Consider the following 16,328-nt stretch of genomic DNA (forward strand, 5'->3'; position numbering starts at 1 on the left):
GATACCACCTCAGACACCCAAGGAGAGGTCACTATGAGTTGGGGTTGACTCGATGGCAGTGCGTTATGACTGTTACACTCAGAAAAGATGTGTCTTTTCCTGACAAAAAGTCTGTGAAGTTTGTTTTGGTATCATAAATTAGGATTAAATATAAATAATGCAAATTTTTCTTCCTGTGTTTGGCTAATAATGCCAAACTACAAACTTTTAAAAAGGCTTTAATAAAAATTAAAGTTGTCATAAATATAGTAAGTTCTAAAAATACATAAATTTACAGTTTCTCAGATTTTTATAGTTTTGAGTTAGAGTTAATAAACTATCCTTAAGTATTACATGTTACAGCCTGGTTCTACTGTGTATGATTAATATCCGCCTGGCGCCACATGCAGCTTCCCCATACAACCTGCCATGCAGCTTCACCATGCACCCTCAGTCTGCAGGATTGATCACTGTACCCTCAATCTGCAAGGTTGGCAGCATCCAAACTGGTTTCCATTCTTCGGTCAACTGATTAAGTTCACTGGTCTAACTCTTGGCTGTCTCTATAATTTCAAATTGTCATAAAGGTTTCTAAAATATACTCTATTTCTGTACTTATCACAGACCAGCAGCAACAATTTGTAGACTAGAGCATTTGAGTAACACTGTTGTAGGTACTCTTGGAGAATATAAAGAGGTGCACAAACACATGAAATATTAATTGTTGTCGTTGTTATGTGCTGTTGAGTCAGACCTGACTCATAGCGACCTCTTCTTGGGTTTCCGAGGTGGTGTCACTACGGAAGTAGACTGCCCCATCTTCCTTCCGAGGAGTGGCTGGCGGGTTTGAACTGCCAGCCCTCTGGTTAGCAGTCAGGTGCATTAGGCACTATGCTACCAGAGCTCCCGAAATATTAATAGGAATAGAAAATGTAATAGCTTAGAAGAGTAAGAGAAGAGATGTCCCCATGCAGCATCTGATTAATTGACCAGTAAGTTGTAGATACAGTTGATGTCTAAGTCCAGTGCAGGGAGAGAAATCACTTCAGGCTAGAGTTCCCAAGGAAAGCATTATGGAGAGAGTGGGATGGGAAATATCTCTTAAAGGATAAGAAGATGTTTATAAATATAAATTGGTTGAGTTATATCTTATGAGTAATGTCTTAATGAACTAACTGATGAATAGTTCTGTAGGTCCCAAAGTAGCTTAAACATTAGTCACATTGCTGTTGTTGTGTGCTGTCAAGTCGATTTCGACTCATAGCAACCCTATAGCACAGAGCAGAACTTCACCATATGGTTTCCTGCTGCAGTCTTTACAGGAGGAGCTCTGGTGGCACAATGCCTAAGGCATTTTCCTGCTAACCGGTGGCACAATGCCTGAGGCATTTTCCTGCTAACCAGAAGGTCGGTGGTTCTAAACCCACTAGCTGCTCTGTGGGAGGAAGATGAGACAATCTACTTCCATAAAGATTTACAGCCTTGGATAACCAGTTGGGGTCACTATGAGTTGTAATTGACTTGATGGCAGTGAGTTTGTTTTTATTCTTTAAATTAAATAATTTTTTTTAAAAAAGTCCTTGTTTTGAATCATTAAAAAAATCTCCTGATAATTACTGTGTTTGAACCAGAGTCTTTGTAAATAGGAATATTCAGTAAAGTTCCTTTAAGAAACCTTGTTTTGCAGATGTTGTTTTGTAATATGAAATCAATCCTTGCCAGCTCAGTCTTCCTTTTTTATTTATATTGCATGTAGTTTATATTGCATCACTTCCTCTGCAAGAGAATTGACTGCAGGGCCCTAAGATAGGGTCATTTTTCATTGTTTTGCACAATGCATACTACCTATTTATGGTGTTAAAATTCTCTGATTAGTCATCAGGATAAATTAAATGGAAATTATTATTACATCTGTCAGCTGGTAGTTTGGTGAGGCGCATAAAGGTTATAGTTTGTTTTTTTTTGGCAAACAAATTTTATCAGTTTTAAACATTAGTTCTATTTAAAAATAGGATAATATTCCTTAAAAATCCACATTTCCAGCTTCTATTGAAAAATCAGAAGTTCTGGCATAACTTGTCCGCATTTCAGAATAGGAATCATCTGCAGACCAGAGGAATAGCTGCTCACTTTATACAGGGCACAGGCTTGTCAGAGTCCCCACCAAGCCCAATCTGGCTTACTTCCTTTCTGCTTCACTTACCTATTTGGTCACCTGGCTTCCCTTGACATCTTAGTTCAAATATTTCCCCACCAAGGTAATAACCAAACCAGAACCAAACTGTCAACTTTTTCAGGCACTGTCAGTCACCTATCCCAACTTAAATTATGTCTCATTTTAAAAAGAACAAATTGACATAATCCAGTGGTTGAAATAAATCAGTTGACCTATTTCTGAACAAATATTCAGCTCATTTGGGAAAATAAGGAGAATGAATTCTACTGTTGACTACCTATTTTGGCTCTCTGTCATAGCAGTGTGGACTGCAGCTTTTATCCTGACCAGTCTTTTAGGAGACAACTGACAGATTACAAGAGAGATTAGACCCACAAAAAAGACCAGGTTTACTGGTCCCATAGAGACTGGTGGAACTCCCAAGACTATGGCCCTTAGCCACCCTTCAAGCCTGGAACTGAACTCACCCTTGTGACTCAACGCTCACCCAAACAATAGACAGACCTACAAGGTGAACTCCTTCGAGAAGGATAGCATACTTGGTAAAGTAGAGGGTCATCGAAAAAGAGGAAGACCTTCAACAAGATGGATTGGCAGAGTGATTGCAACAGGGGGCTCAAGCATAGTGATGATTGTGCGGATGGGCAGGACCAGGCAGTGTTTTGTTCTGTTCTCATAGTGACACGGGGTCACTGTGAGTTGGAACCAACATAATGGCATGCAACATCAATAAGAACAACAATCAGGTGAACAGTAATGGCAGGGAGGTGTGCCCTCCTTAGAACAATCAACCATACAAGATCAAAAGGGCAGCATTTGCCAGGGATAAATTTCAGAAGGCAGGAAGGGATAGGAAAGAAGGAAAAATGGAAACTGGGAAACACAAGGACACACAAAGAACACACACTGCCGTGGAGTCAGCCCCAACTCATAGCAACCCCTCCTTGGGTTTCCGAGGTGGTATCACTGTGGAAGTAAATTGCCCAACCTTCCTTCCGAGGAGTGGCTGGTGGGTTTGAACCATCAGCCTTCTGGTTAGCAGTCAAGTGCCTTAGGCACTATGCCACCAGAGCTCCCGGGAAACACAAGGAGGAAGGGGAAAGAGTGCTGTCACATTGTAGGGATTGCAATCAGTGTCACAAAACAAAATGTGTATGAATTGTTGAAGTGGAAACTACTTTGCTATATGAATTTTCACCTAAATAACATTAAGAATTTTTTTAAAAGGGAGATTAGATCAAGATGTGGAAATGAATTTGGTACAAATTTATCACCACAAATGAACAAAAAGCTCAAATCTGTGTCCAGTATGGTTGCTTATATCTGTTATGTGAGTACCTACTCATCAGCACAGGAGCTCTGGTAGCATAGTGGCTAAGGCATTTGACTGCAAACCAGAAGGCTGTTGGTTCAAACCCACTAGCCACTCTTCAGAAGGAAGATTCAGCAATCTACTTCTGTAGTGATACCACCTCAGAAACCCAAGGAGGGGTTGCTATGAGCCCAATCTGACTCAACCACAGTGGGTTTGGTTTGGTTTTTTGACTCATCAGCACATATGTGTATATTTTGCTAATAGTTCCTTTTTTCCATACAGAGAATCAGCGCATTTATTTATGCCTTGAATACTTTATTAAATGTCAGTATACAAACAATTGGGTGCGGAGACATTGTTCTGGTTGTTCATGCATACAAAATTCTAAGTTTTGTTCCTAATATCAACTTGAGAAAAGTTGTTTTCTGAGAATAACTTGTAAGACATGGTATCAATTAAGTTAGGCTTAAATTTTCCTTTTCCTCAGATTTAGACTAAAAGATTAATCACTTAGGGAAGAAAAATCTTTCCTACTGCTGAAAATCTGTGGTTGAGAGTTAGCGTTGACGTTTTCAAAACTTTTTTCCTATTGAAATAATTTTTAAACTTAGAAGTTGTAAAAAAGAGCATTAAAAACTCCCCAATATCCTTCACTCAAATGATTCCTCAAATGTTAATGTATTTTCACATTTGTCTTATTCTTAACATACATGTTTGTATGTACATGTACACAAATATATATATATATATACACACATATATACACACATACATACACATACATATATTTTATTTATTTATCTATTTATACAGATTACAGTTGTTTTTTATCCACTGAAGAATAAGTTGCAGGCATAATACCCCATTACCATCAAAATGAGGAAATTAATGTTGATACCATACTTCCAAATAATCCACAAATCTCATTCACAGTCTACCAGTTGTTTCAGTAATGTCCCTTATAGGTCCAGAATTCAGTCCAGGCTTATACATTGTGTAAGTGGTATGTCTCTTTAATCTCCTTCAGTATGGAACAGTTTCTCCCTCTTTCCTTATCTTTCATAGTCTTGACGTTTTTGAGGCACGTAAGCAGTTACTTTGTTCGGCTTAGGCTAATGGTTCCTCCTAGACATAGACAGGTTACAGTTTTGAGGCAGGAACACCACAAAACGGATGCTGGGTTCTCAGTGTATCATGTTAGGTAGCACACAGTGTCAACTTATCCTGTTACTTGATGTTAATTTTTACCACTTGGTTAAGATAGTGCCTACCAGGTTACTCCATTATGAAGTTAAATATTTTGTAAGCAGATACTTTGAGGCAATGTCAATATCCTGCTCAACCTCTCATCTACTCATTTTCACATTCATTGATGGTTCTTGTCTGGATCAGTTATTGCCATGGTTGCTGCCATAGAGTGACAGTCGATTCTATCATCCCTTTTATATTTACATGTACATGCAAGAAAGAGCTATTCCTTCTCCCCTATTTCTGTTTTTATTCATTTGTTTATTGGCATCTGTATGAACTCATGGTTCTTATTTTATTCAGTGCGTTATAATCCATTACTATCATTATTTATTTTGATGCACAACTTGTCCCAGATTTGGACAGGGAAACCCCTTTCCATTGTGGGTTACCACCTCGGCCCCTAACATGTTTTTATACCCTAACTGCCCTCATTGAATTCTTACCCATGTCCGCATCTCACACACTGTCCAGGCTGGCTGCATCCTCAGCCCTGGCTCTGCCTAACTGCCCTCATTGAATTCTTACCCATGTCCCCATCTCACACACTGTCCAGGCTGGCTGTATCCTCAGCCCTGGCTCTGCCAAATACCCTCCGGCTGTGCTGGCCAAACACTTGACTTTTTCAAAATTAGACTAATTTTCAGCAAGAACTTGAGACAGACTATGCCCTGAAATTAGAATATAAGAATATTAGTATTTTTAGTTACTCAGAGAGTTTAGTTTCAGTTCTTATTCACAGAGGATGATAGGACTTAAGATTAGAAGTAACACTATTCCTAAGTAGGCTTAGCTTTATTTTACTTTTTTGAAGTGTAATATTAGCAGACATTTAGAGAAACTGTTTACCACTTACAGAGCAAGACTGAAATAAAGGCCATCTACTTTTTGAAGGCAAGCTAAAGCTTTTCTTAATTGTCTTATGAAGGTCAGAATACACAGCCCTCATTGGGGTGAAGTTGTAAAAAGAGCAGAAAATAAATATTAATAGTATTCGTCTTAAATTGGGAACCAAGCCACTTACATAAATTCCTTTCTCAGTTTGATCTAGCAATAAAAAATATTTCATTTCTGCTTTAGGAACTGAAAAAAAATAGGGAAAATTATTTGTTTTTTCCATTTCCTGAAGTATTTGATCTGTTTTTAGTTTTTGACTCTTCTTTGCCACCACATTCTTATTCTCTTAGTTCACTTCCTAATGTCTGGTATTCCTGAGTATAGACAACTCTTGGTTATTTTCACAAGTGGAGAAGGACTGACTGGATAAGCAGAGTAGTAGATTATCCAAAGTATGTTTGTCTTTGGAATATGCTGAGTTTTATAATATGAATATGGTTCCATTCAGTGCTTAGAGACTTTAATAATGAGTTCTTAATGGTTTCAAGTCCCTCCTCCCTTAGTGAAAACTCCCTTGGGTCCCAGGGCAATGACCAGGAGTAAGTAAAAATAGATATTAAAAATCCTGGCTCACAGTTTCTTAGGAACCTTATTATACATATAAAGCTGTAACATGGAGCGTCTCAAATATAATTTAAGGATGAAGATTCTGCAGAGTGGTAAGGGTTGATGTCCTTGGCCCTTTATATCTTCTTTAAATCAAAATCACTCCCATTGATGTCAAGTCAATTTCGACTTACGGTGACCCCGTGTGTTACGAAGTAGAACTGCTCCATAGGGTTCTCCTGCTTGTCATCTTAAAAGAAGCAGACCACTAGGACTTTCTTTTGCAGCACTGGTGAGTGGGTTTGAACTACCAACTTTTAGTTAGTAATCGAGTGCAAACTGTTTAAACTTCTCTTAGTTCTCTAAGGAGTTCTGGTGGGGTAGTGATTAAGTCACTTGACTGCCAACCAAAAAGTCAGTGGTTCCAAGCCATCAGCCACTCTACAGAAGAAAGATGGAGCACTCTGCTTCCATAAAGATTTACAGCCTTAGAAAGCCAATGAGGGCCGCAAGAGTCAGAATCAATCAGTGGCAGTGAGTTTGGTTTCTGATTTTTTTGGTCTTAGTTCTCTAGTGCTGCTATAACAGAAATTGCACGACTGGTTGGCTTTAACAAACGAGATTTTATTCTCTTACAGTTTGGGAAGCTAGAAGTCCAATTTCAGAGTGCCAGCTCTAGGGGCTAGGTGAAGGCCCCTTGACCTTGGACTTCAGCTCTGCTTGTTGTTCCAGGTCCACTAGAGCTGGGGCCTTCTTCTAACTCATGCAGCTGTGACAAACTCCATATCGGCAGGTAAAATGGAACAGTCCTAAGATTAGCAGACAACATGGCAGACCACTGGTCCAAAGCCTGGAACAATCTCAAGACTGGCAGGCAACACAGCCCAAAATGTGCCAAAACGCTAGAGACCTTCCTCAAAGCCTCCCCATATATAGTGGAAGCAGGCCACACCCTAAAGTCAACAACTTAGCTGCTCACAGAGATTCCACCGTGGAGGTGATTCCAGTCTCATCATGGGGAATAACTTGCATCCAGCTGCCAAACACGTAAAACACAGCCCAGCCAAGTTGACAGACAACCTTAACACATTCTCCAAATTCAGCTCCTCTTCACCTTATGAGTTGGATCCTACTTGATAGCAGTAAGTTTGTTTGTTTTGGCTCCCCCCACCCCTTACCAAAGAAGCTCTAGTGGTGTAGTTGAGTGCTAACCAAAAGGTTGGCAGTTTGAACTTGCCAGCCACTCTGCTAAAAGAAAGATGAGGCATTCTGCTTCTGTAAGGATTTATAGCCTTGGAAACCCAATAGGGGGTCGCAGTGAGTTGGAATTGACTCGATGGCAGTGAGTTTGGTTTGGTTTTGGTCTCCTTACCATAGTAAATCTTATCCCAAAATGAACAGTCAGTATTGAGGGCATCCTCAAGAGGATTATCAAAGGGGTCCCTCGATATTGGCTGTTCCTTTTGGGATAAGAGTTATTATGGTAAGGAGGAATTTCAGTGGCACCAGGGTCTGCTCATTTACACCCCCCCTTTCTCTCCTCTCACATCCAATAAGTTATCCTTTCTGATCAGTTCTACATCTGCTCTTCGAAATCTGTTCACATCTCTGCCGCTCCATTGCTCCATCCCCACCAAAGTCATAGTCAATACTAGCCTGGACTAGTGCAGTAGCCTCCTAACTGATCTACCACAAGGCACTCTAATCCCTTTACACCTTGCAGCTAAAGGGATCTTTCAAAAAAGCAAATGTGGTCAATACTGAAAACCCTGCCCTTGAGATAAAATGCGTAAGCCCTGAGATTCCTGCAAGGCCTTGTGTGCCCTGGTGCTAGGGTTGGGATGGCCTGTTCTGGATCCCTCAAATACATGTAACTCCCCTCCACTGGTGCAGTGCAGTTCTGTGCCTCTTCCTTTGAGCCGTGATGTAGTGTCTGGCCTTCTCATTTACTGTGCATTAGGGGGAGGTCAGAGACTCCCTGTTTATTCCTCTACTTGTGGCTCCCAGTACAGTACTTGGGACATGGGTGCTAATAAATATATATTTATTGAATGAATGAGCAAATAAACACAAATAAAATTAAAGACAGCAATAAGAACATTTAAACTTAACATTTCCCCACAAGACATGCCTTACTGTATAATAGAAATGTGTTTTTGAAAAAGCAAGCATTATCTAGAATGGATAATCAAAAGGAAAAAAATGGTAAAATAATTCAACTAAGCATCTCCCAATCACACTTGTGAATTAGCTGTCTTTAGTGCTTTGCACATTCCACATTCTGATTCTTAATGGATGTTTGTAGCTGTTTCTTCTCATTCTGAGGTGAGCCTGTTCAGTACTTGGAACATGAGTGCTAATAAATATATATGTATTGAATAAAAGAGTAAATAAACACAAAATTAAAGGCAGCAATAAGACATTTAAACTTAACATTTCAGCAAATGAAGTCCCAAAAACTTGACTCTATCCACACCATTAAAGTCAACTCTGCTTTGAGGAGGCAGCTCTTCCCCAGTCACATTTTAAATGCCTTCCAGACCGAGTGGCTCATCTTCCAGCACTATGTCAGACACTGTTTCCTTGCTGTTCATAAGGTTTTCAGTGGCCAACTTTTTCAGAAGTAGACCTGGTCACGTCCTTCTTCCTGGTCTGTCTTAGTCTGTAAGCTCCACTGGAACCTGTCCACCAGGGGTGATCCTGCTGATGTGTAAAATATCGGTGGCATAGCTTCCAGCATCACTGCAACACGCAAGCCACCACAGTACAGCGCACTGACAGACTAGTACTGCCTGTCAATAAGCAGTATCATAATAAAGGGAGAAAAGATTGAAGTTGTTAAGGATTTCATTTTACTTTGATCTGCAATCAGTGCCCATGGAAGCAGCAGTCAAGGAATCAGACATGCTGCATTTGGCAAATCTGCTGCAAAAGACCTCTTTAAAGTGCTAAAGAGTACATATGTCACTTTGAAGACTAAGGTGCACCTGACCTAAGACATGCTATTTTCAATAGCCTCATAGCATGTGAAAGGTAGACAATGAATAAGGAAAACCACAGAAGAATTGATACATTTGATTTGTGGTGTTGGTGAAGAATATTGAATATACCATGGATTGCTGAAAGAACAAACAAATCTGTCTTGGAGGAAGTACAGTTAGAATGCTTCTTAAAAGCAAGAATGGCCAGATTTCATCTCTTATACTTTGGTCATGTTGTCAGAAGAGACGGATCGATCCCTGGAGAAGGATATCATGCTTGGTAAAGTGGAGGGACAGCGAAAAAGGGGAAGACCCTCAGCGAGATGGGTTGACACAGTGGCTGTGATGATGGGCTCAAGTATGGCAATGATTAGGAGGCTGATGTAGGACCGGGCAGTGTTCGTTCTGTTGTGCACAGGCTTGGTATGAGTCAGAACTGACTTGGTGACTCCTCATAACAAGAACAACATCTTTCAGCCTACTCATGTGAAAAGACCTTGCTCTAGGAGAAGAAAACTAAGAGATGAGCTCAGGAAGTCAGTAAAAACCACATCCAGTGACCCTGACCAGTTTCCCATATCCTGTGGAAAGCCTCAACATTTTTACTGAGTTTTTTTGGCTTTAGAGGATCCCTATGAACTACTAGGAGAATGCTGTCTGGACACCATGCCAAGCTGAGTCACAATTCACTACAATAGCAGAAGTAACCCTTGCTGTGAGGATAAACACAGACTCAGCATAGATGCAGTGCCCTGGACAGTGGGACCTGAATGTTTCCTGCCACTCTGATGGCTTAGAGTATTGCTCATAATAAAAGCAGGACTGAATATTTCTGTGCTTTTATCATGTGCCAGTAACTGGCACTTGATGTGGAGTTACCTCATTTATTTCTTATAACAATCTTGAGAGGTAGGTACTATTATTATCCTACTTTTCAGATGAAGAAAGTAAGGCACAGAAGTTAAGTAAGTTGCACATAATTATATAGCTTGTAAATACCCACTTTCTTAATCAATTCCTTGTTTCTTTTGTCTGAGTCTAGCAACATCCAACACTAATGGGTTGTGTCAGTGCTTCTCGAGCATTCTCTTCCAAGTACTGAATGCCAAGCTTCAATATATTGATAAAAGGTCAAACTAAAACATCCTATGCCAGGAACCAGTCCCTGGAGAAAGACATCATGCTTGGTAATAGAGGATCAGCAAGAGGGGGAAGACCCTTAATGAGATGGATTGACACAGTGGCTGCAACAGTGAGCTCAAAATAGCAACAACTGTGAGGCTGGTGCAGGACCGCAGTGCTTAGTTCTGTTCTCCGTGGGGTCACTATGAGTCGGAATCGACTCACCGACACCTAGCAACAGCAGCAGCATTCCAGATGATCTCAAGACAATGTAAACCAAGAAGTGCCTAGAACTTCCTATACTTCCTATATAGAGAATCTAAACCACCTAAGTATTCAGCTGTCCAAAAAAAAAAAAAAATCACTGCCATCGAATCAATTCAACTCATAGCAACCCCTCCTTGGGTTTCCGAGGCAGTATTTCTGTGGAAGTAGATTGCCCAATCTTTCTTCCAGGGAGTGGCCAGTGAGTTTGAACCGCCAGCCTTCTGGTTAACAGTCAAATAAATGACTTGGGCACTACACCACCAGAGCTCCCATTCAACTGTCAAGCAACATAATTTTTTAGGAAGTCTTTGAACCCTCCCAATCTTAAAGTTAGATTGAGTGTCCTTCTGTAAGCATTTATAGCATCCTTTCTATCTCTGTTATTACCATAAATCTTTTCTGAAACAGCATGATGGCATGTGGATATGAATGTGAATGAGGGGAGGAGGAGAATGATAAGTAAAAAACACATAATTTTAAAACTCTAATCATGGTGCTTAGTGCATGGCATTGCCTGTTTATGAAAACATTTGACTACAATAATAGCATGTTTCATTCTTCTTTGTAACTCAAGCTCTTGGCATAGTGCCTGGCACACGAGCACTTAAAGTTACCGAACGTTGGTGAATGCACGCAGTCATAACTAGCAGAGCCAGAATTCAGACCCAGGCCCCCACACCCCCAGAACTGTGTGGCACTGAAGCTCATTGTCTTTTCAACACACAGCCCTTGCGCATCTCAGGAACTTACATTCTAACCGAGGGATAAAACTAGTTAACTCCATTGCATGGGGACCATGATTTTGCCCAAAGAAGCAAAAGTGAAAAGATGCTTTCCCTTTGGGAGAGAGTCTCATCTAAGAACTGGGGAAGAGAACTGAAACTTACAGTGAACTAATGAGCATTGTACAAGTTTGATGCATTGGTAAAGAATGGGGTCAAAATTTTGCATATTTTGAAAATAAAACTCTGCCATATAGACTGTCCTTTCAAAATGGACCAGTATCATTGGTTAAAAAACACACACCAAGAAACAGAAAGCCTCACACATTGTAAGTGAAAGTATAAACAAGTACAACCTCTTTGGAGAATAATTTGGTAATAATTAATGAATTTGAATTGTATGTATGTTTGAACCAGAAATTCCAATTCTAGAAATTTGTCCTACAGGTGTACATACACATATGCACAAAGAAATGTATACAATTATATTTATAGTTGTTCATAGTAACAAAAGATTGTTGATAACTTCAGTATCTAATAGGGGCTAATGAAAAATATTATTGTATATTTACCCATGAAGTGGAATACTATGCAAGCATTAAAATTAGATTTTTTCTCTGTCTGCTTATATGAAACTATTACCAAAAGATACATTTTAGCTAAAGGAAAAAAATTGCCATTAATGTTAAAAAAAAAAAAAAACCACACTGTGTGTACCCATATGTTTGGTAGACACAAACTATTTTTAGAATACACAGGAAACCAGTATCAGTGGTTACCTCTGAGGAGGGAAGCTGTGGGGAAGGTGAGAGAAGCCCTTTTCACTGTCTGCTTACTTCTATGTTTAGAATGTTTTACTCAGAGTCTGTATTGCCTATTCAAAATCAGTAAGTTAATAACAATTTAAACTCACTAAATAAAGAGGCTTGGATGTTGTAGTTTTTAAATAGCAACTTTGTATTTGTGTGTGAATATATGCAACAAAACACCTCATTCAGCAGTTTTTACGTATGTAGTTCAATGACAAAGGTTATTTACTTTAATACTTCACATTGTATCACCATTCTCACTATATCCATATTGTTTCACTACCGTTAACTTTGACTCTCTTCCCTTAAAGTTCTTATCTGTGCTGTAGGGTTACTGTTGTCAATACAATCTTGTATAGAAAATTCTTTGAAAGAACACAATGCCCAAGGCACGTGTTCTTTACTAACTGAGCTAAACTGTTTAGCTTAAAAATGACTTCATTGGATAATTTTGGTTCAAAACCAAAAACCCACTGCCATCGAGTCAGTGCTGACTCATAGCAATCCTATAGGATAGAACAGGACTGCCCCACAGGGTTTCCAAAGCTGTCTATCTTTAAGAAAGGAGACTGCCTCATATTTCTCCCATGGAGCAATTTGTGGGGTCGAACTACCAACCTTTTGGTTAGCAGTTGAATACAGGCAAGAGATTTGAGAGTTCACTCTTTCATAATAGACCCAGTAAGTCTCTTCCTTCTCCCTTAATTATTTCTTATTTATATCAGTATGGACTCATAGACTCTTTTATTTATTTTTTTAAAATTCTGACCTTTGTCTTATCAGCCTAGAAATTACTAAATCAGTAAATATGAAGGTGTGGTTTGTAGACCAGTCAGGGTCTGTAGATTTCGTTTTATTTTTTTATAAAAGTAACTATAGTATTTAATTGTGGTTTGTTTTTTTTAAAAAAATATTTATTGTCAGAAAGTAGTTCACCTGTGTTTAATTGTTCCCCCCTTCGGTACAGTGTCTGTTCCTCTCCTCTTCTCATTTTTTAATTGGGTTATTTGCCTTTTTGTTGTTAAGGTGTTAAGTTTTCTATAAATTTTAGAGATTAGCTCCTTGTTCAATGTGTTGTTCCCAAATATCTTTTCCTAGTGTGTGGGTCCTCTTTTTACTGTTTTGGTGAAATCTTTGAATCCACAAACAAAAAACCAAACTCACTGCTGTCAAGTTGGATCTGACTCATAGCGACCCCTCCTTGGGTTTCTAAAGCAGTATCACTATGGAAGTAGATCGCCCAACCTTCCTTCCAAGGGGTGGCTGGTGGGTTTGAACCGCCAGCCTTCTGGTTAGCAGTCAAATATGCCTTAGGCACCATGCCACCAGAGCCCCCAGAATAGCAGTAGGTACCATTTAATTCTATCTTTTGGGAATATAAATTGCTGTTTATTCATAGATTGTGAAATTGCTCTATGAAGGGAAGATTGTTTTCTGTTGGAATGTGGGAATATGCCAATTTTATATAACAACTAGGTGACATCTTTTTTTAAAAAAAATTTTATTGTGATTTGGATGAAAGTTAACAGAGAAAATTCATTTTCCATACAGCTGTTCATAATCATTTTGGTTCATGATATTAACTGCAGTCCCCACAGTGTAACAGCTCTCTTCCCACTTCCTGTAGTTACCTCTTCCCTATGTCCTATGCATTCCTATCTCTCTGTGCAAATACTGCCCTTCTCTTCTCCCATGATTGGTCTTTCTAAGGAATGTCTCTACCTATTGTTTGGCTAGAAGTCATTAGGAGTGAGTTCAGTTCCAGGCCTGAAAGGTAAGTAGGGGCCATAGCCTCAGGGTTTTCACCAGGCTCTATCAGACCAGTAAGCCTGGTTTTTGTTGTTGTTGTTGTTTTTCTTTTTATGACTTTGAGTGTTGTTCCACATTATTCTCCCATTTTATCTAGGATCTCCTTTACTGATCCCTTTCCGAGTGGTTGACAGTAGTAGCTGGGCACCATCTAATTCTTCTGGTCTCATGATCATGTCTGCTGAAGTTCATTTTACATGCTCCGCTAGTCCCTTGGGCTAATTATTTCTATGCATCTTTCGTTTTCTTCATTCTTCTTTGCTCCAGATGGAGAGAGACCTTTTGTTGCATCTAGATGGCTGGTTGGAAGTTTTTAAGACTCCAGTCACTGTTCACCAAAGTAGGAGGTAGAACAGTGTTTTTGTGTAGTATGTTATGCCACTTGAGTTTGATGTCCCCTGTGACCATGCCCCAAGCCCACAGGTCCAGCAACTCACTCCATCATGTGGTTGACTCTGGCTAAGAAGTCATCATAAGTTTGCCCCCTATTAGTTCTACTTATATGGACATTTCTACAGCACATACAAATACATATGTAGAAATATTGTCTTCCCACCTTCTATGTGGTCATGGGTGTATTCCCTTTTGTCTGGATATACCTGATCATTCAGCCTGTCTACTCATCTATTTACCCATAGATTAATGTTTGTTTTCACTGATAACACAGTATTGTATATGTAAAAATGTTTATCCTTGTTGTCTGTACCTCTTGTATAACTAGGTGACATCTTGCTGTATTTGATTCTTCCCCCACTGACTCCATTTTTAAAAGTCTCATAAGAGTCTCTGGGGAAAAAAGAACTAATTCCACAAATAGAAAAAAAAAATGATGATAGATGATTTAAGTTTTTTCAAACCTGATAGCCTTAATTTTCTCTATGAAGCAAAACCCTTTTCTGAGAGAGTAGAAGTGGGAAAAAGAAATTCATTTCCTTCTTTTTTAAAATTCATCAAATATTTAACCATTCACTGCTAAATGCCAGGCCTTGTATTGCATATTGAAGACAATGAAGAAGATAGATATGATCTCTAACTCCCCTGGAGACAGACAATAAAACAAGTGAACAAAAATCTGCTTGTAATAACCACTATAAAGGAAACAAACAGGCTGGGATCATGTGGAGGTGGGGGATGGGAGGGGGTGAAGAACAGGGAAATTTAGATGGAGAAAGAACTCAGTGTGTTCCCGGCCAGATCACCCAGCATGTCAGGAATAGGTGGCTTGAGATGAGATTGACTTGAGGTGAGATTGGCATTGAAAAGATTTAAGGTTAGAAATGAGCAATAAGATTAATATTTGAAGACCACAGTTGCTGCTGTAGAGAGAGCAGATTGTAAAGTGATCAACAGTGGTATGAATAGACCAATTAGGAGGCCATATAGGGAGGATATCTGTGGCTTCGTACTTTTGCTTACAGTTTACTCTCAAAACTTTTGATCTATATGTGAAAAATTGTATCTTCTTACTGATTTGATTTGTGTTCTTTAGTTTTAAGTGTGATTGAGACATATGTTCAGAGAATTTACTTTGATGTAACTGATGATCTGGGGAGTGCTGGTAGTGTAGTGCCTAAGGCACTTGACTGCAAACCAGAAGGCTGGTGGTTCAAACCCACCAGCCACTCATCAGAAAGAGGGTTGGCCAATCTACTTCCGTAGTGATACTGCCTCAGAAACCCAAGGAGGGGTCACTGTGAGTCGGGTCTGACTGGATGGCATATACCAACAATAACAACAACAATGATCTGTGGTGCTGATAGCCCATTTTCTAACACTATTTATTGATATTTACTGTTGATATATTTGCTTACTGTTTTGAAATGTCACCTTTATCTTATGCTGAAGTTTTCAATGACATCAGTTATCTGTGATCTCCATTATTTTCCACTTCTATACTTTTTTCCATTCTACTTTATTTTTATTTATTTATTTATTTATATTGTGATTTGGGTGAAAGTTTACAAGCAAATTCACTTTCTATATAGCAGTTCACACACACTTTGTCTCATGACATTGATTACAATTTACCACAATGCAACAACTCCCCTCCAACTTCCTCCCCATAGTTACCTCGTTCCTGTGTCCTTCCCTCCATGCACTCCTGCCCCCTGAGCTGTGCCCCTGTGTTTACATAGTCCTTCTATTCTCCCATGATTGTTCTCTCCAAGGAGTGTGTCTACCTAGTGTAAATGTTCACCTCATATCCCTGTCTTTTGTTTTGAACCCACAGATGTGGGTTCAATTCCAGACCTGAAGATCAGCTGGGAGCCATAGTTTCAGTGGTTCCACCCGGCTCTATCAGACCAGCAAACCTGGTCCCCCCCTCGCTTTTTATTCCCAAATGATTTTGAGTTTTGTCCCACATTGTTCTCCCTCTCTATCCAGGATCTCCTACATAGATCCCCCTCTGAGTGGTTGACAGTGGTAGCCAGGCACCATCTAGTTCTTCTGGTCTCA

At 39.5% G+C, this 16,328-nt stretch overlaps 1 protein-coding gene across 1 annotated transcript in view; it reads left to right on the forward strand.

Annotated features, from left to right (window-relative positions):
- Positions 1-16,328, forward strand: part of MYO1D (myosin ID) — a 431,366-nt gene that overhangs the window by 86,902 nt on the left and 328,136 nt on the right. The window lies entirely within an intron of this gene.

Source organism: Orycteropus afer, unplaced genomic scaffold (assembly GCF_000298275.1).
Source record: "Orycteropus afer afer isolate SDZICR_OR568_19922 unplaced genomic scaffold, OryAfe1.0 scaffold00042, whole genome shotgun sequence".
In the NCBI taxonomy this organism is placed as follows: domain Eukaryota; kingdom Metazoa; phylum Chordata; class Mammalia; order Tubulidentata; family Orycteropodidae; genus Orycteropus; species Orycteropus afer.